At 38.2% G+C, this 24,114-nt stretch overlaps 1 protein-coding gene across 24 annotated transcripts in view; it reads right to left on the bottom strand.

Annotated features, from left to right (window-relative positions):
• LOC120477782 (adhesion G protein-coupled receptor L3) overlaps window positions 1–22,074 on the bottom strand; it is a 375,074-nt gene extending 353,000 nt beyond the window's left edge. For all 24 annotated transcript variants that reach the window (XM_039669601.2, XM_089125499.1, XM_089125755.1 and 21 more), the window contains exon 1: window positions 21,580–22,074. The gene's annotated coding sequence lies outside the window, so the exon portion shown is untranslated. The remainder of the gene's footprint in view (window positions 1–21,579) is intronic.
• Window positions 22,075–24,114: the final 2,040 nt, after the last annotated feature.

Genomic DNA, 24,114 nt, shown 5'->3' with positions numbered 1-24,114 from the left:
GTTATACTAAGTGATGTTTTTTTGGAAAATGTAAAAGTGCAGAAAGTTCTCTGTGATGGGTAGGTTTAGGGGTAGGGTTAGTGTAAGGGGACAGTTTGTGCAGTATAAAAGTCATTGTGTCTAAGTCCCCATAAAACATGAAAACACAACTTGTGTGTTTACTTGAATAAAAATCATCCCCTAGTACAAAAAAAGTGCTTGTTGTTGAAACACCCATAATCTCACACCTTTGTTTAAATGTGTTATTACAGAGTTCAACAACTCGACAATGTGAGGCTGAGATTAATGACAGTAAAAAAAAATGCAATTAACAATAACAATCCAAATTTAGCCATTTGTCATGCTCTTTGCAAAAGATATAGCAATGCGTCATTTCCTGGGAGTGTGGTTTAGCTTTCTGGTTAGGCTTAAAAGTAGTGCGTTTTGTTGCACTTATAAAAATCTAAATCATATTTTTTTGGCTGTTCATTGACTTAAATAAGATGACTTACAGATTTTATTACAAGTACATTCAGACTAATTGGATTGAGCAAAGGCCCAATATATGACCTGCTGCTGACTAACTATGAGACTGAATTGAAGGCAATATCAATATATATTGAGTGAACTGCTCCCACAGATTAAATATGATATATTATGTTGTTCATTTAGAACTACACCTACCAATAAAAACTCAAAACGTCCAGTGTTCTACTGTGTTTACTCTAAGGCAAATAACATCTGGGAAAAAGCCAAATCTAAAAAAAAAAACTCTGCTTGGGCTTATTTTTAAGGCATGGATTTTACATGCAACAAATTATAATTATGTGGTATTTTAAACAGTATGGCATTAATCTTAATGTTCTTTACATACTTAAAGTGACATTTTAAGGTCACATCCCCTTAGAACGTATGTTTGGAATATGTAAAAGAGGAACACTTTAATATTAAAGCCATAGCTTTACAGGATCTGACCAGCAATTACAGAAAAGAGGACATGCGTGTGTGTGCTTGCATGTGTGTAAACACACGTGCATCAGTATTCCACTGAGGTTGTGCTCCTATATAACGTATTCAGGGCGGAACAAGCATTCCAAATGCACCATAAATTAAGTTCTCAGAGACCTGTGACCTACATGTGCCGTCTCGTTACCAGCGCTAACCTCTCCAAACGGCAGAAAAACTGCGATGCAGAATGCAAAGAAAAACGAAATAAAAACCCTGATAATAGTCGCATCTGTCCAGGCTGATATTACAGAGATCGTACTTAAGAGTTTCTGAGGATAAGGATGGAGAACTTAGACGATTTAGCACTGACGCAAGATGGATCTGTCTATGAATGCACTGACTCACTGATGAATGCACTTTGATTTACTGAACACAATAATTTATTGGAGGTCAACGTGCATTAGATACTCAACAGAACAGCAAACAGACTACAGCATCTCGCAGATGGAACAGTTCACCGAAAAATAACAATTCTGTCATTATTTATACAAACGCATATGCTGTTTTGAATGAAAGCAAGAAAAGGAGAAAAAAAACACATAGCTCGGGATATTACGATCTTTTTCTTACTTTCACTGTGTATGATGAAATATATTTAAGATTAAATATGTATGTATAAAATATCATCTCAACACATTTATAAGGCCACAAAGAGTTTGCAAACACACTTTTGATTGCAAGTGTTTCAGTAGTCCCTCAAATTTTTTTTTTTTCATAAATATGGAATACACTTTAGTATGAAAGCTATTGGTGAATCATGAATACGAAGATTATGCACAAGTGAATGAGACTAGGGATGCACCGATATGGAAATTTTGGCCAATACCATTATTTATATTTGAACGCCGATAACCGATCTATTGGCGAATAAATCTAAATCCAAACTTTTATATAATTTGTGAGAGCCTGATTACAAAAACAAAAGTCTCATCACTAAAAGCAATTTCCCCAAGCACATAGCCTATATGACAGATTTGATCGTGTTTTTCTTTTTTTAAGTGATTTTAATCATATCTCAAGCAATTCAAAACCATCATGAGGAACAGTGCGCTTCTGAAGTGTCTCAGCTAAAGGAAATAATCTATTATTTATCAGCTTTAATATATCGGCCAAATTTTCTTATCAGGCCGATAACGATATGATGAAGTAAAAAACCTTGCAAAACAATTTATAACACAAGGATGTGCAAGTGCATGTTTGATTCAGGTATAACCCTATGTTAGGGTCCCCAGAAAGACTAGAATCAATCAGCAGTGACATGCTAGTCTTGTCATGGCACACAAAAGCAGAAATACTTTCATGACATGAAGCTTTTTCTGCATCTCTTTCTGAAGTCCTTTAACTAAGGATTATCAGTAAATCCTCCATATGGTGGCCCAGCTGAAGGATCCCAGCGGGCATGAGGCCCTGCTTGATTTTTGATTTGATAATCCTCTTCATTATAGACAGAGGAAAGATGTCTTACCATCAGGAACAAAGAAGGGGCTATAGAGGCCAAAAGACAGGAGAATTAATTCAAGGGTGTCAGGAAGCACAACCCTGCATCCATTATAATGATAATAACTATTATTTTTATCATCTAAAATCTAAAAATGTTATACCATTTCTTGTTATTATTATTAAAATATAATAAATAAAAAGGGTTAACGATACCAATATTTTTATTATTGATGTTATTGATATAAAAAAAAAAATTCCATTAAACCTTAGGTCCTGGTTTCACACACAGTGCTTAGATTAAAGGCCCATCGAAGTGCCTTGAAAAGAATTGACGTAATTTCCACTGAAACAGGAAGACAGGAAGACAGGGCGGGACATATTAAACAGCTCCTCCCCTTTTTTGAAATAGCTAATAGCGATTTGTTTATATCACAGCTCGGCCAGGGGAATTGAGCTCGGTAAAACGTCAGTTTTCTCCTAATCTCCTCCATATCACTTTAAAATATAGCATATTCTATGCAGAATTTAAATACAAAGTTCTGTCATGAAACTGATGGCTCAGGCTATTAGGTCATTTATCTCAACCTGCTCGTAATCGCATCATTATCCACAGCTCATTGGTTCCTGCTGTATCAGTAGCCAATGAGCTTGCGTGCTCAGCCTACAAATACATGGGTAGCATTAACTTTAGCAGTGCAGCGCGCTTTCAGAAATCCTCCACCTTCCCGAGCTCCACCTGTATAGATCTGATATGGGTAATTCCAACCCGATCTCACGGGAATTCGTACGAATTTTACGAGGTGGCTAATTCGTAACAATTCATACGACCTCACTCGTACAAATTAGTACGATTTTGCTAAATCGTACATATTTTACGAATTGGCCAATTCGTACGAATAACCTACTCCTGACCCCGCCCCTAAACCTAACCATCACGTGGGTTTAGACAAATCGTATGAATTCGTACGAGTGAGGTTGTACGAATTAGCCACTTTTTAATCACTCGTACGAATTCGTACGAATTGGTCGTGAGATAGGGTAGGTAATTCATGTACACTATATTGTACATCAGCAGCATTTATTACTTGCTCACAGCTGCGTGTCATGTATGCTTTGGCAGAGGCAAGTCCTGTACTAAACAGCTCTGTTATCTTCTCTCTAGACCGGAGCAGACTTTTCGTGCGCGCTGCGGTGGTTCGCGTGACACTGACTTGAAACCAGACTTCATTCACCCCAATGGAAAGCATATTTACACTGTCTGAATCATTTCCTATCCACTGCATGGTGCCATTTACCATGTAGAATATAGTAAATGTGTGAACAAGTGTCCGTTTTCACCTGCTGCTTCAGCGTCTATTTATAATGTAGAGGGTGGGACACTTCAGATTCTAGAGAGCATTTGATTGGACAAAAAAATCTAATGAGAAGCTGAAGTGCAGACTGATGTCATCAAAATCATTGATCCATATTGGCAGAAGTCTTGTAAATGCAGATTTTGTCATTGTTTTAGAGCACACAAGCTTATAGATAACAGTGAGGCTAAAATGAATAAACTGAACAAAATTATAAACGCAACACTTTTGTTTTTGCCCCTGTTTTTCATGAGTTGAACTCAAAGATCTAAGACTTTTTCTATACACAAAAGGCCTATTTCTCTCAAATATTGTTCATAAATCTGTGTTAGTGAGCACTTCTCCTTTGTCGAGATAATCCATCCACCTCACAGGTGTGGCATATCAAGATGCTGATTAGACAGCATGATTATTGCTCAGGTGTGCTTTAGGCTGCAAGGCCACTCTAAAATGTGCAGTTTTATCACACAGCACAATGCCACAAATGTTGCAAGTTTTGAGGAAGTGTGCAATTGGCATGCTGACTGCAGGAATGTCCACCAGAGCTGTTGCCCATGAATTGAATGTTCATTTCTATACCATAAGCCGTCTACAAAGGTGTTTTAGAGAATTTGACAGTACATCCAATGGCCGCACAACCGCAGACCATGAACCAAAGAATTGCCGCATTAGCTGTCAGAAACCATCTCAGGGAAGCTCAACTGCATGCTCGTCGACCTCATTGGGATCTCGATCTGACTGCAGTTCAACCAACTTACGTGGGCAAATGCTCACATTCAATGGCGTCTGGCACTTTGGAGAGGTGCTCTCTTCACGGATGAATCCCGGTTTTCACTGTACAGGGCAGATGGCAGACATCGACTGGCCCATGGTGGCAGTGGGCTTATAGTATGGGCAGGCATACCTGTACCTGTATGTTATGGAGAACGAACACAGGTGCCTTTTATTGATGACATTTTGGTCACACCAGATATTACTGACTGGTTTTCAGATTCAAAATCAAGTAAAACTGCACATTTTAGAGTGGCCTTTTATTATAGCCAGCCTAAGGCACACCTGTGCAATAACCATGCTGTTTAATCCGCATCTTGATATGCCACACCTGTGAGGTGGATGGATTATCTCGGCAAAGGAGAAGTGCTCACTAACACAGATTTAGACAGATTTGTGAACAATATTTGAGAGAAATAGGCCTTTTATGTACATAGAAAAAGTCTCAGCTCATGAAAAAATGGGGGCAAAAACAAAAGTGTTGCGTTTTTACATTTTATTCAGTGTACGTACTAAGGACATTTAAGTAGCTTTTATAAATTTGCCTTAGAAAAAAACTACTGGTGTGCACCTTGAGACAAAACAATGGTAGTGGCATGTTATACTGATATGTCAGTGCAAGTTACTTTCAGTTGAAACAACATGCTTAAGCCTCGTCTGTGAAACAGGGCATAGACGTTATATCTTGTTTTATTGAAGTTCCATCCTCTGACTTAGTTTGAAGACTTTGGGGATTGCACTTCAAGTGTCCAATCACATATCAGGGGTGTGGCTAGAAGACACACCCCTGATTACATACCTTATTCCTTCATTCTGATGAAAACACAAAGAAACAAATGACAAGGGTGTGACTCAGACAAGTTTTTACAGCTTTCCTATTTTCCTTAAGTTCTTTCGTTTTGTCTGAAGCTCTTAAAGGCTCAAACTGTCACTCTTTCATTCTCTGGGTTTTATTCATAGTTCACCTAGCGTGCTGAGAGAAACAGTTGATGTCTCGAACGCTTCACTTAAACCCTAAATAAAAGGAATCGGAAATCTTCTTCCTGATCTCATGTGACAGTGTGACTTAAGAATAATGCAACCCTGAAAACAGTCACCGTTGACTCCATGATGACCCACATATTTTAACTTGATCCTAATTTACACAAGAGTTAAGAGCAGACTGGAGCCATTCATATCACAAAACACCATTTTTAATTGAAAGGAAATGTTAATGTTCCTCCAACCTTTCTGAAAAGCATATGTGTCAATATTATATCAAAACTGACCCCATATGCTTTTTTAAAGGGGTCAAATGATGCAATTTCTTGTTTTCTTTTTTCTTTGGTGTGTTGTTACTGTTTGTGCATGTATAAGATCTGCAGAGTAACAAAGTCTCAAAAGCAAAGAGATATTATTTGTGAAAGTTAAGGCTCAGCCACACCTTCCTAAAATGCTTTGTTCAAACACACCCCCACAAATCTACCTCAGGATAGACCCCTTTTGCGCCGATGTCACAGTTACGTCACGCCGCTAGCTGGAGGCAAAACAAAGTGAAAACTGGAGGCGGCCAATACAAATACAAATCAGCACAGATTCGGCTACATAATAAGGAGCTTAAATAATTGTTACTATTATTAAATGTCATCTTGTTGTGTTGTTTGGTGCAAGAATTGATGAAAAATGAATATGCTGTATCTGGAACTTTTATTTCTAGATAATATTCACATCATTAAAATCGCACAGTAATGTCACTCTTTACATTGTCGTGGTCTCGGCGCTGGCTCGGCAGAACTGCGGATCGTACACACAAGTCTTGTACAGGACCATATAGGCATCTAAAGATTTATATGCCCTCAGTTTCTATTTACAATCGGTTTCTCTATAAGGTAGGTGTAGAAGTCAGGCCACTCAACCGAGGTAACGTACATTAATCCTGTCAGATCATCCATGCATTGAGTGAACGTGTAGGCGGCTACAGGTCGGCCAATCTGGTTCCGTCCATTAAAAATAACTTTTGGAAATAACAATCGCAGTCCTGGACACTGAGTGACCTTACACATTAAGATAATATCGGATTTTCTCCAGTCGTTGTTAAAAAAACAAGCTAACAATCCTTGCTAACTAGCGTTAGTGAAGCGGCCAGAGGGATCTTTCTGCCTCCACCTAAGCTCCGCCCACAAAAAAATGTCCACCATGTTTACCAACTGTAAAAGGGTCTATAGGGGAAGAGTTTCATAACACCCCCAAAATGTATACGCAAAGAAAGAAGGCGTAACTTTTATTATCGCTGTATTATTGTTGCCGCCGGCACCGCTATGTTGTGGAAACGCTGTGTTTTTCGTTGCGAAAGCCAAACTACTTTGTTTGGCCTTTCCAAAAGGACACAATTTGAAAACAGTGGTTAAGCTTTATTTACAACACTCTTCCAAAATAGTACAATCAAAATATTTGACTGTGTGCTGTGCATTTTTCGGAGGACTGTGTCCAGAACCTAGGAGAGTACAAGGCTGGCTATGCACAAAGGCTGATTCTAAAAAGTTGGGCAATTCCATTTTTGCAAGTGCAGCCTTGCGCTTCTGACTCACAGACACAATCCAACACATTCTCATCCTCTGGCGTCATATAGGTGACGCCATATGACATTTCGTCGAAATGCTACGCACATGGCACCCTTTAGCGTCAATATAACACACACTGTTATGGGTAGGTTTAGGTCTGGTCTGCGTCTCATATTGACGCTAAAGGTTGCCACTCATCTGTATGACACCTTGGGTTCTGCGTGTTATTGACGCTAAAGGGTGCCATGTGCGTAGTATTTCAACGAAATGCCATATTGCATCACCTATATGACGCCAAAGGATGAGAACGGGCTTCACAATCTGTAAGTACATTTTCATATTTTAAGAATTTGCTACTGCTAATCACCACGCACTGGATCGCTGGCCAATCAGAGCCACGCTTGTAAAAACGATGAGCTTTGTAAAAAAAATCTACGTATTTCAGAAAGGCAAGGCATGGAGCAACAATAAAATACAGTATGCTTAAAATTGCTAAAACTTTTTTAACCTAAAACCATGTAAAAACATTGTATTAAACCAAATACACAAAATAATGTCATTATTAATAACCGTCATATGACCCCTTTAATACACATTATGTAAAACATTGCTTTCCATTTCATCCTAAAAGTGAGAGCACACAAAAGTTTTCAGATTTCTATAATTTATGCTATATATGTGCCATAATTTACCAGTTAGTCTAAAGTTATGTATAAATGCACAAGCTTCACACCATGTCACCTCTTCAAAATATTCCAGAGATGTGACATTAATGTGTTTATTTGTATTTTAAAGGGTACATATCATGCTTTTAAATCATTCATTTTTACATATAAATCATACATTTGAGGCCTATATAAAGCATAACTGCAATTCTTGGGTCTGAACTCCTCATTATTATAGCTCCACATTATGGGCCCCTTTTCTGATGTGCGCCTGTGAGCAACCCGTTTTGAAGCGTCCCGTTTAAATAAAAAGGAGATGTGTCATACTCCGCCCGCTTTCCGGGTCGCTGAGTTCACGGTCGGTTCAACTCTACCCCGTTTGTCCATTTTTGTAGTTTGATTAGAGATATACGATTATATACTAAAGCTTCTAAGAACATTTTTATTCACACGTTAACAAAATTTAAACAACGGAAAACTTGTCCATCATGTTCGAGCCAGAGCGAGCAATTTGAAAAAGACGACGACGAACCTGCAGAACAACGTCTTCATATGGATGCAGTGGTATGTAACTGTATTGTGTTATAAATGAAAGTCGATTATTTCTTTAAAAAAAACAGCAGCTAAATGACCATTGATGAAACTCAAGAACAATAATACTGCAGATGTGTAACGTTACTTCAAAACAAAAACAAAGACAGACAAAGGTACTGCTAAACCATGCCAACCATTTGTCTTAAGAAAGTAAACTACTTTATTTTTATTATCGAAATGCTCTGTTCATCGTCTCCAAAGATAGAACAAAATGCATTTAAGGGCTAAAAAAATGTACCCTTTAAACAATAAGAACAAAACTAAGTTATTTTCAGTACTCTGTTGATAACTACATTACATGTTACATTACAAAATGCATTGAGAAGCTTCTTGCACAAAAACATGCTCTGTTTATAATTATAGTCGATATTTATTCAAGTGGGCTTTCAGGGAACTACTCTATTGACCCCCATTGTTTCTAATAAGCTCATCTTTCCAATGAACCCCATAAAAAAAAAGGCATTGACTGAATTCATTGTGCTCAAATGCATCATTTTAATGCATAAACTTTACCCACTTACATTAGTTTCATTGTAGGGACAAATGGGCCGAACGAAAACAATTAAAGAGGCTATGCTTGGAATACAACTGGGCTAAAATGGTTAGGAATAATTTATGACGGGGCGTTGAATTTTTAGAAAAATAATGCCCCCCGAGGTGGTAATGCAGCTATGACACAAAGCAGATGGTGCATTCAATCCACTCCCTTGCTCCCTAGGTCGTGAATCACTATATAGTGTACACAAATTCGGAAACTAGTGAGGAACCTGGCTCACCACACACTGATGACACTATTTTCGGCAACAGTCGTCATTATACAACATCACTTCTGGTATTTCTAAACCAAACCTGAATTGATATCTTTCTGCCATTATTTTTTAAATGTTATTTAAATGTACATTATGATAAATACTTTGATTGTTACATATACATGCAACATTTCAGCCGTAAATAAATGATAATTTCTTTTTGATTGAGACGCACCCAGAGTTAATGGGAAAATAATTGCACACTTTAGAACATTGGTCAGCCAATAACACACATACAATTTTCATAAAATTAAGTCCTTGTTATTTCCTTATTTTCTACAAATCTGTCTTTAAAGACACTTAAAGACATCAGCATCTCAATCTAGCCAATAAGACACGTCAGAAAAGATACATATTCTTCTGCTACATCTCTGTTTCCCAACATCGGAGTTTCTTTCTTCTCTTGCTGTGAATGAAGTAGGACACGGATCTAATGGAGCAGCACTGCAGTGGCTTTACCCTCTCACACATACACTGGCCCCTACGGACTTACCAATGTCACCTAACAGACAATTCCGACGCACAAACCCCATAGGGCTCAAATATGACACTGCGGATAGAGAAACAAGGAGAGAGAGAGAGAGAGAGAGAGAGAGAGAGAGAGAGACGGAGATGAATTGTGTTCCTGGAACAGCCAGGTGGTTTCTGTCAGCAATAGTTTAAGCGTGAATGGACATAAAGACACAAAGTGAAGAGCTAGAACAAGCTGTACCAAACACGCATAATTACTAAAGGGATACTTCAGGATTTAGCATCAAGCTTTGTATCAGTAGAACACCTGTAGTATTTTCTTTTTTTTTTTCATATCCTCCTGAGACGAGAGATTTATGTATGTTTTTGTCTGAAAAAAATCCTCCGATGACACAAAAACCGTCATTTTGAGTCATCGGAGGATTTTTTGACCAGAGGCTAAAGACTTCCCTTAAGACCGCTTCTTTTCAACCCGTCCATAGAGGGTGGGATCTCACTTAGAGAATGTACACATAGTGTCAGCCATCTTTTTTTGGAAGCTAAGCTAGCAGGATCTGTTTTTGTGGAGAAAGCTTAGTAGGGGTTAACATCCTCTTTTTCCCGGACATATCCGGCCATCGATGTCTGAGATTCAGCTTTTGCTTTCTGCTGTTGCCATTCATTGTTTACATGCACACCTTTTGTTTCAATCTAACTGAATTCATTCCATTGGTGAATCTGAATGCGGTGTTTATGCTAAACAAGTGATCCGTTGATGTGCATTTTAACATTGCTAAGAAAATTCCCGCTCCTCAGTGAGAGATACGAGACCGGTGAGTCTCACAGGTGTCACTCATCTGTAATCACACCACCGGCCTCGCGCCATTCTCCCGCGGCCCTCACTCGTTCTGCTCGCCACAATAAACATAATGAATGGCGACTGTAGAATGCAAAAGACGAATCCTGGACATTTTGGGTGATCTCGAAACACATTTTCGGGGAGACTCATCATGGAGACTCACTAGTAGCCTATAGACTTGTTGTTTAACTACTGCGCACCGTTACCGGTAGGCATGGCCCCCTAGGGCAGTGAAGCAAGTGCATTCTGGGAGTTGTTGTCTTTCATCCACATAAGCCAAAAATACATTTCTGGCTTTTCTCAGTCTAGAAAGCTCCAAATTCAAAAATAATTTCACATTTCTTCTACATAAATGACCCATTTTAAGAACACATTCATCTTTCCAGAGGTGAATTATCCCTTTCAGTAAGGACACACAGTACCAGTTAAAGTACCACAGTACTCTCATGCTCACCAAGGCTGCATTATTTGATAATTACTGTAGAAACAACAGAGAAAAAAAACTGTTTACAATATTAATAATAGTAAGAAATGTTTCTTGAGCATCAGATCAACATATTAGAATGACTTCTAAAGGATCACTGAAGACAGCCTTGATGAGCATCAGAGACATTTAAAACGTTTTAAAAAAATTGTAGTTATTCCAAACTTTTACTTTTACTTTTACTTAAATAACAACAATTAATAGGTAATTATCATTGCCATTTAAGTGAAATCACTGAACTTAAATATACAAGCTTGATAAAAATTATCAATCTAGAAGAAAATTTCAAATGCCACTTAGAGGCTTTTGCATCTGAACTCTTCATATATATATATATATATATATATATATATATATATATATATATATAAGGAAAGAGAAGAATGTCTTAGTCTAGAATTTGTCGTCAAGTCATAGGCAATAAAATAGCCTGTGCGTATCACTTTTTCCTCAATAACATGATAATTTGACCAAATGACAAAAAAAGGAGTGACTCATACAAAAATCTTGGGCCTCCATTTGGTTAAATGCTCAAGTGCAAGTGTATGATTGCTCTGGTTGTCAATTGCTGCTCGCATCAAATTCAAGGCACAGATGTTTGCCCACAGAACAACCACTGGCTATGCACCACCATACCTAAACTCACTACTTCAGACCTATGTGCCCTCCAGAAGCTTGTGTTCTGCAAGTTAATGGGGCCTTGTGGTGCCAACCCAAAGAGGCACAAAATCCCTTTTTACAGACCTTTACCCTGAGTCTGTTCCAAGCCGGTGGAATGACCTTCCTAACTCAACCTGAGCTGCTGAGTCTTTAGCCAAATGGCTGAAGACGCATCTTTTTTGCCAACAGTTTACCCATTAATACTATCACTTATTTTATATATCTATACAAAAAAAAAAAAACCTTGCTACGTGCACTGTGCACTAACTGGGACTAGTCACAGCACTTCATTTGTAAGTCACTTTTGATAAAAGAGTCTGCTAAGCTACATGATTAAATATACATGTATAACCATATATAAAGTCTCAATTTCAACTTGAATGAAAAGTCTTCCCTGAAATGTAACGTTCTTGGAGATACAAGGTTTCTGACAATAACGATATTCTGGCTGACGTTACACTCAGGGACGCAGGAGTTCAATGTTCACACCACCAAAACCAAGATAAACACACAATTTTCAGAACAAGTGCAATTTTAATAGACAAATAGAGACTTGGAAGGGATAATGACACACACACACAGGCAGCAGGTGTTTTGGCAACGCCCAGTGAAGTAATTGTATTTCTGGCTTAGGCAAGTGATTGATTTAGTTAATTAAACATAATGTAAATGGAGACATTTAGCTGCTGTCCCTGCTAACAAATGGCTATGCTAAACACCGAGCAACTGACAATGCCCAAATACCCCACACTGGACACATGAAATTTTCATGTGTCCAGTGTGGGGTAATACACAAAGTCAACCAAGCACATACACCTAACTACAGTCTTTGCCACACTACATAATTCCTGTAAATTCAAGCTTTTTTAACCCTGGGTTAAGCAAAATTTCACACTTGTCTTTTGTAAATCCAACAAATTGTGGTTCCAACGGTATGAAGTGAAACAATGAGATGGAATAGCTAATACCTTAATCACAAACCAAATACAGAGCATCAAATAAGAATTTTTAAGATAAAGAAAAAGGTTTTAGCAAAACTTTTATACAATTTTCAGGATAAATGTCATGAGGTGTAACCATAGAGTATAAAATTAGGGCAAATGCACACCAGATCTTGAATTAAAAAAATTAAAAGGTTAAATTGTTTTTATCCTTAGGAAATTTTTAATTAAAATAGAATAGAGAGAGATAACATCTTGTCAGTGTATGAGTTGCACAATGTATTTGTTTTGTTTTTTTAATTATCGATCTGGACAAAATAATTTCATTAACCATCCATTATCTTGTGTCAGCATTTCAGCATTTGCTTCCTATCGGCTGTCATACCGAAATGCTTGTATAAGAAATCTGGACTTTAGTCATTTAAAAATTGCATGGCTACATTTGTTTAACAATAATATTCTCTTATATAGGCAATTGCTTGACATTCTCAACTCTTCAAGTTAGTCTTGGCCAAAATGAAGGAAACAGTATAAGATAGCCAAAACTTCACACCAAGAACTCTAAGAGATCCATAGCCTAGAGAAACACAGGCCATCAATGTTTAAAAATCTCAGAGATAAGTTGCGTTATCATTCAGTGGAAAAGGGAGTCTCAGCTAGCGTAGTGACCTTGATCTGAATGCAAACTACGTCTTATCACTCCTAAACCTGCCCAAACACCCTCACGAATAATTCCAGGCCGCAAGAAACAAAACAAAAAAAACGGCCCTGTGAATTGAATCACTCTGTATTTCACATCACCGCTATGCAGATCCATTATTTAAAAGACTTTCTCATTTAACTGTATCTCTCTTGAGGAATAATGATTGGGATTCCCACCCTTCAGCCTGTTGGTTTGGTATATCAAGAACAAGTCTTCATGAAGGGAGAATAAAATAATGTACTTCCTGCAGGCAACAGTTCACTTCACTCGCATAACCGTAGCCATGAAGTCGGGGCCGTCGTCAAAAGTTAAATGAGCCCACGTCTCCTTCCATTACGCAACAGCGAGGCCTGTTCAGTCCATCGTGCAACAACGTCCATAAAGCAGAATCAAATCAAGTACCTTGGATGCAAATGAGCTAACAACTCCAGCCTAAGAGTGAAGCCTCAAAGTTTGCAGACAAATAAGCCAATAAGATTAGCCCATATGGAAAGTCGACACAGCTTAAATCAATCGCAGGGTTGAAAATGAAAAGCCTGGTTATATAAAGAGCCCCTATTAGGCACAAAGTACAATGAGAACAATGACACCTAAGTTTCACTTTAACTGGTCAACGTAGAGCAGAGTTAGCCTGAATTTTTTATAGTCGATAATGTCAAACTCTGCAATAGTTGTGAAAATCAAATCCATATAATAAATTTAGCAAATCTTGGGCTGATGCAAGCCAGTTTTGGTTAAACTTAAGACAGAAATAGAGGCAATCAATCCAACCAAGACTGATTTAGGTGAAAATAGGTGAAATAGGTGACTCTGGCTAGATTTTTGCAAATCCTGAAATAAGTTGCTCTGGGTACCACATTTCACCACACATTTCTCGTCCATAAGGTCCTATATATATATATATTTTTTTTTTTTTAAGAAATTGCAATATAATTTTGTATCCGTTGCAAATTTTTAGATTTTTTAAAAACGTGAAAAACGTGCCTGTGCATTTTAGCCTTCAATCAAGATTTTTGAGCCGTTTCACTCATACTCAAACTCTTCAAGTTTACAACAATAATCTGCACATATAATCATAAATTGTATGAAAAGGAATAATAGTCTTACCGCCACTTGTGTTCATTTCAGTTGCAAAAATGCAGTGAATTGCATGCATTGACTTTAAAAAAATGCAACTTTAAACTAACTCAATTCAATTATGGACAGTGGATCCAAACAACCAACTTAGTTTTTATTAACATTAAAGGTTTGTTTTTAATTCTTGTGTTGTGACAACACAAGTGACACTACATAGGAAGAATCTATGTAAAATAGTTATGTCTGTCCAACCAACTCAATTCGATCACTTCACTGTAACTTAAACAGGTTACGTGTTTTGGTCTATTAAAAACTCTCCAAATATGTTTCACTCAAGCAACATTTAGAGTTTTGCAAAAATCTAACAACAACAACAAAATGAGTGAAAAAAAGGGCATCCTGAAATAGAAGCAGTGGCAAATTAGCGGCCAATAAAATAGCTTCAAATGGAACCAGTCAGCATTACTTTAACGAATAGCAGGCCTCCGTGTCAGCCAGGCTGTGAATTAACCACCGAGTTATAAATGTCCTTCATTAGGGCACAAAGCACACGGTGGCCAATGGAAAGATGAAGCCCCTGAGGGGCTTGATGGAGATGCCCAAATTCATTTCAGATGCTCAGAGAAATCTGGCAGAAAATCACAACACATAGAGAGAGAAAAAGCGAGATGCAGCAAGCATTTTCAGGGCACCAGTTCAGCTGACAGGAAGACAAAACGAGAAAAGCAATATCTCACCTGCTCTTCAGAGGAGTAAATAGCAGATAGCTCTTACAAAGGAAACCCTCAACTCCCATTGCATCTGAGGTGACAATCTAACAGAGCTATTGGATCACTATAATAAACCGCTTTCAACATTTCAACCCGCACCTGCACTAGCAAAAATGTACACATAACCACAATGACACAAAAATGAAGACTGCGTCATGTCTGGGATCTCTCAATCTGGCTGTTTTTGTTTTGTTTTTTGTTAAAGGATGACACATCCAAACTAGAGCTGGGTGACATTGCCTTTTGATAATATTCAATATAGATTGATTTTTTTAGAACTACCATGCTGACCATTTTTGAAAAGAATATTCCAGGTTTTTAATTTTTAAGTCCAGTTGCAAACACATTCTGGATCTTACACGAGTAGAACTAGTTAGAAGTTCTGTGAGTTTTAGTAAAATGTGCTCATGAAGTGGTAAAAATTGATTGATTATTCTTACATGGGCTGAAATGAAGTGTGACATTGCAAAGCATTTTTATCTTCCGGTTTCCTCTCATTAATTTGTTAAATTAAGCAGCATTGCGATTAAAAACTGGAGACTGTGAATCAGAATCAGGTCAAACGCTTCTCACCGTCAACTGAAAAGAGAAAATTCTCATTTGAAAGTGATTACAGCTGATAACATTGAGGATGTGAACAGTTATACATAATGTTTCTTCATCACAATCACTATGGTACTTTAAATTCTTTGGTTACAATCACATTACAATGGCCAGAATCAAAACGTTTAGTTATAAACATTCACAATTCAGAGCAGACTCTCAAGATGTATTTACAATACCACTTTTTTACGCTTTGTATCACTATTGTAACCAAACCCAGCGTATTTAGCAAAATTTCCGTAAAATTAAGAAAGACAAAATTGTTAATCTGAACAGGCCTCTTTAAAGTTTAACCCTTATAGAATTAATACTTACAATATCACATATTCATTCATATCTTACAGTAAGTGCAAACTCTGGCAAACACAGTATGCAATCCATCTCACACTTGTGGTGAATGCCAGGCTCATTTGGATGCACTCTGTTGCAATCATTTTCATGTGTTTGGTAAGACTTTACAATAAAATTTCATTAGTTAAAGGGATAGTTCAATTTGAAATTATTTTTTGATCAGTTTTAGCTCACCTCAAGGGCATCCGAGATGTAGGTGTCTTTGTTTCCACAGCATTTTCAATTTTGACATGTTTTGGTCAAACCGTTGTTGTCTGTCATATAATGTAGGTCTATCGAGCCCACCTCAAAGAGCACAGAGAAGTCAAAATTAAACATGATTTAAGGACTCGTAAATGGAAGTACACACTGGCCTAAGACATGAAACGAGCGGTTTGTGTGAGAAAACAAACAGTATTTTTACCTCTTGTTAACAGCCGTCGAACTGATCTGAATCAGATATCCAACTGAACCGAACCTTCTCCAACGTGACGCCGGAAGTGATCGCGTGCGTATGTCACGCATTGTTTACACGGAGATTTCGGAAGTTTTACCTTTGCTTTCACTAAACATATTTAGATTTATCGATTTCCCCGTATATCTAAATATGTTTAGTGAAAGGTAAAACTTCCGAAATCTCCGTGTAAACAATACGTGACTTACAAACGCACGCGATCACTTCCGGCGTCACGCTGGAGACGCCGACGGTTCAGTTCGGTTCAGTTGGACATCTCATTCAGATCAGTACGACGGCTGTTAACAAGTAAAAACTAGGGGTGGGTGAAAAAAAATCGATCCATCGCGATTCTCTTTCCAACGATTCTGGATCGATTCTGAGAATTTCAGAATCTATTCTGAGTTAAATAGTTTTTAACCAGATGTGCAATAACGCTGAGTTTACTTTAGAAACACCTGTATTCTGCTTGCTTCCAATTCCTCACATAGGCCTACAAACACCACTCGAACCTTCCGTAAAATAATCTTTCATAAAGTCCGGAAAGATTACGATCGAGCGAATTATGATTGACATTCAAGGGCTTCATTGCACGCGCTGTGAGAGACGCGCACTTTGTTTGATGTTACACTTGAGGTGTGCTGACTCGCCCGTCGGTATTTTCCTTACGAATGCTCTTCAAAGTCATCATTTATGTGGTTTGGAATGCAGTGGCCTTATATATTTAAAATATGAACCTCACTAACGGAAGACTGCTTTCAATTTCAAATCCTCACGCGCGCTTTGTTTGTGTAGACTGATCGCGCATGCGGCTGTGCGACTCCGTGGTCTAATACTTGTGCAAAATTAACGTAAACACAGCCAGTTATGTCTTTAGGGATTAAACGAACAGGACAAACCACATTACTTCTTATATTTCAAAAGAGATGCGTGCGTGAATGCAGCTTAATAGATCTCCCGCAGTCTATGTCATAGAGTAAAGAGATGAAGAAAATCACTCACAGTTCTTGAATGGAAAACGTTCAGATAATCTATTGGCTACTGAAAGCACATTTTGTTTGTTATGTTTCTATGCTCCTCTTTATTATTTGCTACTTGCTTGTATGTTTTGAAGTTATAGTTTAAAAATCTTAACATACAACTGTTTTAATTATTTTGTAGAAAATTTGTAATTATTTTAAAAAGTACGCCTACTTAATTATATAAACTAATTAAGTTTGTGTGTGTGTGTGTGGGGGGGGGGGGGTATATAAAGAATCATTCTGGAATCGGATCGTGACTCGGAATCGGATCGAACCGTGAGGTGACCAAAAATTCCCACCCCTAGTAAAAACTATATAAATACTGTTCGTTTTCTCACACAAACCGCTCGTTTCGTGTCTTAGGCCATCAGTGTGTACTTACATTCACGAGTCATTAAATCATGTTTAATTTGGACTTTTCTGTGCATGCTCTTTGTGGTGGGCTCCATAGACATGCATTCTATATAACTGACAGACAACAACGGTTTGACCCAAAAATGTCAAAATTGAAAATACTGTGGAAACAAAGACACCTACATCTTGGATGCCCTAAAGCTAAAACATATTAAAAATTAATTTTCAATTTAAAACCTTGGACCAAATCCAAAAGACATGGATATCTCGGATGAGTAAATTATCAGCAAAAGTTTTTTTTTTTAAGTGAACTACTCCTTTAACATTAGTTAAAAGGGATGGTTCATTCAAAAAATCAGTCATCATTTACTCACCCATAAGTTGCATCAAACCTGTATGAATTTCTTCCTTCTGCTGAACCAACGCTATCTCACAACCAATTCGTATGGGTGATTAAAAGGTGGCTAATTCGTACGAATTTGCAAAACCTCACTCGTATAAATTCCTGAGCTAACATGAACTAACAATTAGCTGCTGTATTTTCATAATATTAACAAAGATGAACAAATACTGTAACAAATGTATCGCTCACAATTAAAGTTAGTTAATGCATTAACTAGTGTTAACTAGTGGGACCTTATTGTAAAGTGTTACCTTTAAATCTTTATTTAAAAATTTTAAAAAGCCTAATACTCTTTTTTTTATAGTATTTAAGTATTTTAGTGCATTTGCAATATTAACTGCAATAAAATGTAATTTAATTCATTTCATTGATACCATAGCAAATCTAATGCAATTTTGCTACTAATGTTTATCCTTTTTATAAACCCCATCAAATGTGATGCATGAATTGTTCTATTCATAATGTCATTTAATTCTATATCGTCAGCCAAATCATCATCGTGAATGCATCATGAATATTTGATATATTGCTCAGTCATAGGTCACGCTAATGGCAGATCACACATTGCAATTCAACCCTGTGACCCAATAGTTATTGATTAATGTGTTTCGTTGATTTAATTTGAGACCAGTTGGGGTCAAAGGATCCTCTGTAATCAATCAACCCTCTGAGGAGCTGCCAGGAATGCAAGAAAAATGAAGTGGAAGGTTTCGTGCGGGGGTTCATCAGCGAGGTGAGGGAGACATGAGCGGGGTGGCTGAACTAATCTTATTTAGACCAAGCGAAGAGCATGCACACAGGACGCCACTCAGGAGTGCGTTTCAAAAGCCCTCGGCCCGTATCAAGTGAATCCAGTCAGTATGTTGACCGCCTGCGCCCCAATTCTCTGACTTAATGAGAAAATGTGTTTTCAGTTTAGTGAAGTACTGCTGGCTTGTATTAAAATGACTAATGTGGTCAGTGTGAAGGCCGTAAACAGCAGATAATAGAGCAGACATCTATTCACCGTACCCTCACACATGCATGCAGCACATCCATGAGGACAGGTTACGCTGTAAGCAAAGCTCAGGTTGACAAGCAGTGAGACCCATGACATGTCTCTGCTCTTCAGAGATGACATCAACATTCAGGATGCCAGACAGAGAGATAGCTCTGTTAGTGCACACAAGCATGTTTACTTCTACATGAGAACTAAAAAGATAACTAAGCTCGTTTTTGTCTGCTGCTTTAAGTGCTTAAGCTCGTTACAGCAGGATGGATTCTGACAACGCATTCTCACCCCAAGGCGTCACCTTTGACCATGCTTCAATATTTGACGTTTTAGGAGCCCTTTAGCGTCACTTACATGATCCTACGGCGTCATCTAACTGACGCTAAAGGAAAGCGTCAGTTAGAGGACGCGGTTAGGTTTAGGAGTGGGGTAGGGGTAGGGTACACGCGATCCTAGGGCGTCATCTAACTGACGCTAAAGGGCGCCTAGAACGTCAGATATTGAAGCATGGTCAAATGCTTCCCAAGGCGTCAGTTAGGTGACGCCTTGGGGGTGAGAATGGGCTGATTCTGATTGGCTGTCAATGTTTTTTATCGTTCATCATCGGGATAAAATGGTTCTGAAAGTGATTACAACATATTGTTTCTATATCGTTTCTCTGTGGCGTTATCATTAGCACTGGGGTGTGAACTCCGATATTCTTTATCGACAATGATTTTAGGACTATATCTTTATTGCTATCGTTATAGTTATTGTTCTTGGTGTGAAAGGGCCTAACTTTGTGCTGTTATCATTAAAGTTGCAGTGTAGCCTTCCCCATTCTCGTGCAATTAGAAAGATAATAGTTATGTTTGCCTTTTTTTTTTTTTTTGCTATGATATGTGCGTCCACACCAACACGATAACGCATTTTTTATTGTCTGCCACTTTAAATGCTCGAGCCCTTGTAGGGTGGATTCTGATTGGCTGTAAAAAATTCCTTCATCAGCTGGAAAAATCGTTCTGAAAGTGATTTCAACGATATTTGTCGTTAACGTTATCGTGTGGACTTCTATTCTCTATGCTATTCTCGTAGAAATATAACGTTAATTAAAACGTTATATTTATATATTAAAACGAAATTAAAACGTTATATTTCTCATTGTAGTTATTCCATAGCCTATCGTCCTTTATGTGAACGTGCCTTAATACAAAAATTAAAAATTAAATTACTTTTTTATTACTTTAGCGAGAGCATGTCATCTACCCTGCCTGGCAACTCTGTGTGGCAAAACGAGACAGTATCTGATTAACCCATACTGCTTTTTTAACCATCTGAGGTCCGGTTTCCAAATCGGACACAGTTTGAAGGATTATTCACTCTGGTTCTCTGAAGAGCAAGAACGTCCGCTGAGAGCAAAGTTACTACATGAATGCTTCAGGCATCAATGCAGAACACATTCGCCCATTCAATCTCCCTCGTCTTCCAGTAGAATGTCAAGCAGTAGCTCTCCAAGGAAAGCAAGCATTCAGGTGAGACTAACAGAGAGAGCTCCTAATGTCCCTTCAGAGGCTCCTGGAAAAGGCCAGCTCCATTATACCTGAAGTATGGACATTTGTGCAGTTTCCTTGCAACAACAGAAATCTACTGAAACTAATACAGTGCAATGAACCCGGGAGGAACATAATCAGTTTTAAAAGACATTTCTGGAGACTGCGTCAATTTGCATGGTTCGCCTTTGCGCAGCTGAGCGCTTCGGAGAAAGCGTCTGCATTACAATTATCTTAATCCAATAAGTTATAAAAGAAGTTAGTTTAAATCTTTATTACGTCCTGAATTTATAAACATAGTAATTCATCACCGATGCAGCGTAAGCGCATGGAGGTATAAAAGGTGAGAGCAACGGGGCCACATGCACATATAATGAAGCATTGCGGTAAAAAGTACTTAAAATACTCCAAAGGTCTCCTTAATCTGACATGATGTATAATAGGGAATTAAAAACACAAACTTGTTGGGTAAAGAACATTTTGAGTTGCCTACAAACCATGAGCTACTCAAAGATAGTAGGCTATTATGGAGTACTCGCCTATGAGTAGACTATTTTTTATTATAAGAATGATGATAGGAATTGGGAAAGGACAGGGACTTGGAAACACACATAGAGGTGAATCATCTTAATAACCAGCGGGCGCACGGTACGCCTGCAAACATTCACCCGATAACGACCATCCAAACAACACACTTTTGTGTAAAACAACTGGATAGCAGTATTTTCGTGAAATTCAATAGGTGATAAAGGATAGATTTCCAGGGCACACTGAAATCAGGCTGAACTTACCCGCGTCTCCGCGAAGCTCCTTGGTGATGGAGGGTCTTTTTGCGCACCGGGCGCACAGTCCGCACACGCGTCTCCGGACACAATCAGTCTCTTTTATGCGATGAAAATCTTCCTTGCGCGCAGAAATAAATGGTGATACTCTGTTTCTCCAATGCAGAGACCTTTGATTCCTTTCTATCCTGTAAGGTTAACTCCAAACTGACACTCTCAGGGTCATCAATGTCCTGATATCCAAATGTTTTACAGGAGCTTCTGAAAAGGAATAAAAAGGCTCCTTGTTTGGATCCCCATCATCAGTCTGAGTGCCACCTCGGCACACCGTGTCCCCATATCGCCCTTCTCCAAAAGAAATCAAATGTCGGTGAGAGGTAAATAAGTATGTACATCCAAAGTTCTCCAGCTGTATGTTAAAGCAGTGTGCTGGTGAAGTCCAGGTGCAGCTCCGGTATAATGCGCGGATCTGAGCGCGGTGACAGTCCGATCTCAAGCGCACACACCAAGAGAAATGCGAGTTGAAAGAGGGTTGCCAGATATTTCCACCAAATTATACATTCAGCGGACAAAGTCAATCTCTGATTATAGCGGACAAACTTAATCTCTCTTCAATAGTTAATTCAAAGTGCGAAATAACCAGAGATATTAGGTATGAAACGAAGTAAAATTTAGTTTAGTGTCTAGCGGTTCAATAATGTGTCTGAATTCTGATTTTGGAATCAGTCCTTCCTTGTGGGCTCAAACAAGAATCTTCTTGTCTTATCTTAACTAAAATGAGCAATTAATGTGTTTCACACATGATTTCTGATTTTAGACTTTAATTGGAAATATGATAATGGTAGACTTGAATAGGTACCTAGCCTACTCAAGAAAATACTTTTTTTTAGCTAAATGCAAATTTATCATAAAACCCTTGATTTGTAAAATGTAACGAATGTTATGTTCAAATTTAAAATATAACCATCATTAGCCTATGTCCATTTCTTTTCAACACTCGCACTTGTACGAATAGCAGTTTCTCTCACAAATGCCGATTACTTTCACTGTGACGATCTGGCAACCCTGTGTCCAAAAGCAAGGTGGATAGACTCCAATGAAAAGTCTAGAGCTCCCCCTAGCAGTAAACAAATGAAATACTCACAATACTTCTCTCTCAGTTGCACTGAAAAGCTTTTCACACAACAGATCGAGTTATCAGCTTACAGTATTTTAAAGAGTGCATCATCTTACTGGCCCGCTGACTCTCAAATGAGCTTTTACACCAGCAAACATGCCTCAATCTTTAATCCTCATTATTACGGCTCGCATTCATAAAAGAGCCAGCTGAGATCTGAGATTACCTGCAGGGTAAATTGAATGTTTTGTTCAGACACAGAGGGGGAATGTGCAACCTGTGTTTTTTTTACAACCTGGCTTCTTTCTTTCACTGTATGAGAACACATTTCCACAAAACAAAAGATGGTGTATGAGATAAAGCAAGAAATGAGAGCATTCATTGGCTATTTTTCTCTTCCTTTCTTTTTGAAGTCTGTATATTCTTGGTCTCGCGTAGCCAGACCTTCAGACTGACGGCTGAAGCCAACGGTTTAGCCAACGTTCCGTGGGCGTGACGTCTGAGGCTGAGACTAGTATATTCTGCTTGGCCTTGTCAATGTTTTGCATTGGGCTATTTTGAAAGTGAGATTCAGTATCAAGCTATCTTTATGCTTGGTCATATATGTTCGATTTACCTTTTAATACTATTTTAAAATAAATAAAATCGAAGATCAAGTGTGTAGGCCTCAGAGATGTTATATTGTAGCCGTTTAACATAACAAATGTCTCCACATTGTGAGGTCTCCAGAAATCATATTGTTGCAGCATTCCTTCTTTTTACTCAATTCGTTTTGACGTTTGTAACCAGCTCCATATGTTTGGCTTTTCATGTAGGCTAGGTTATGCTACTAGCTCATCTGGTACGCCCATTCACACCAAGAATGATAACTAGGCATATTTCAGCAAAAATACAATTTCTGAAGCATGGTTTCTCCATAAAAATTTTTTTTTTATCTCACATAACACGATTGCCTAATATTCTTGGTTGAGTTTAAGGTTTTTAAACGCAATATGCATTAACCTTTCCTCTTACCTGACATTTAATTTCTGAACTGCAGCGATACACAGAACCAACGTGCCGACAGACGACAGACCCATCTGTTTTGGGTAGGCCTAAAATGTAACGTGCTTTTAGCGCAACCCGCTGGACGTTCCATCTAGCCTATCTCAAAACGTGTGTTGTGAGATTGCGTTTGTCCATGTTAGGCTACCGTAGTTGGGGAATTGCGGATATAGTGAGTTGATTGCGCAGTTCATGCTATTCTGTAAGCTGAATAAAAATGCACCTTTAATGAAGATCACGACCCGCGTCTTACTTCATATCATGACATGGTGTCAGAATTAAGGACTTCACGCCGACATTAAGTGCAAGATGGCAAAGTTTGGACCTCCCGAGCCGTTTGATTTTTCCCAGCCAGCGGAGTGGCTTACATGGCGGCAGAGATT

The sequence above is a fragment of the Pimephales promelas genome, chromosome 1 (genome assembly GCF_988280905.1).
Source record: "Pimephales promelas chromosome 1, fPimPro1.hap1.1, whole genome shotgun sequence".
Classification (NCBI taxonomy): Eukaryota; Metazoa; Chordata; class Actinopteri; order Cypriniformes; family Leuciscidae; genus Pimephales; species Pimephales promelas.
This window is presented reverse-complemented; position numbering and strand designations above follow the sequence as displayed.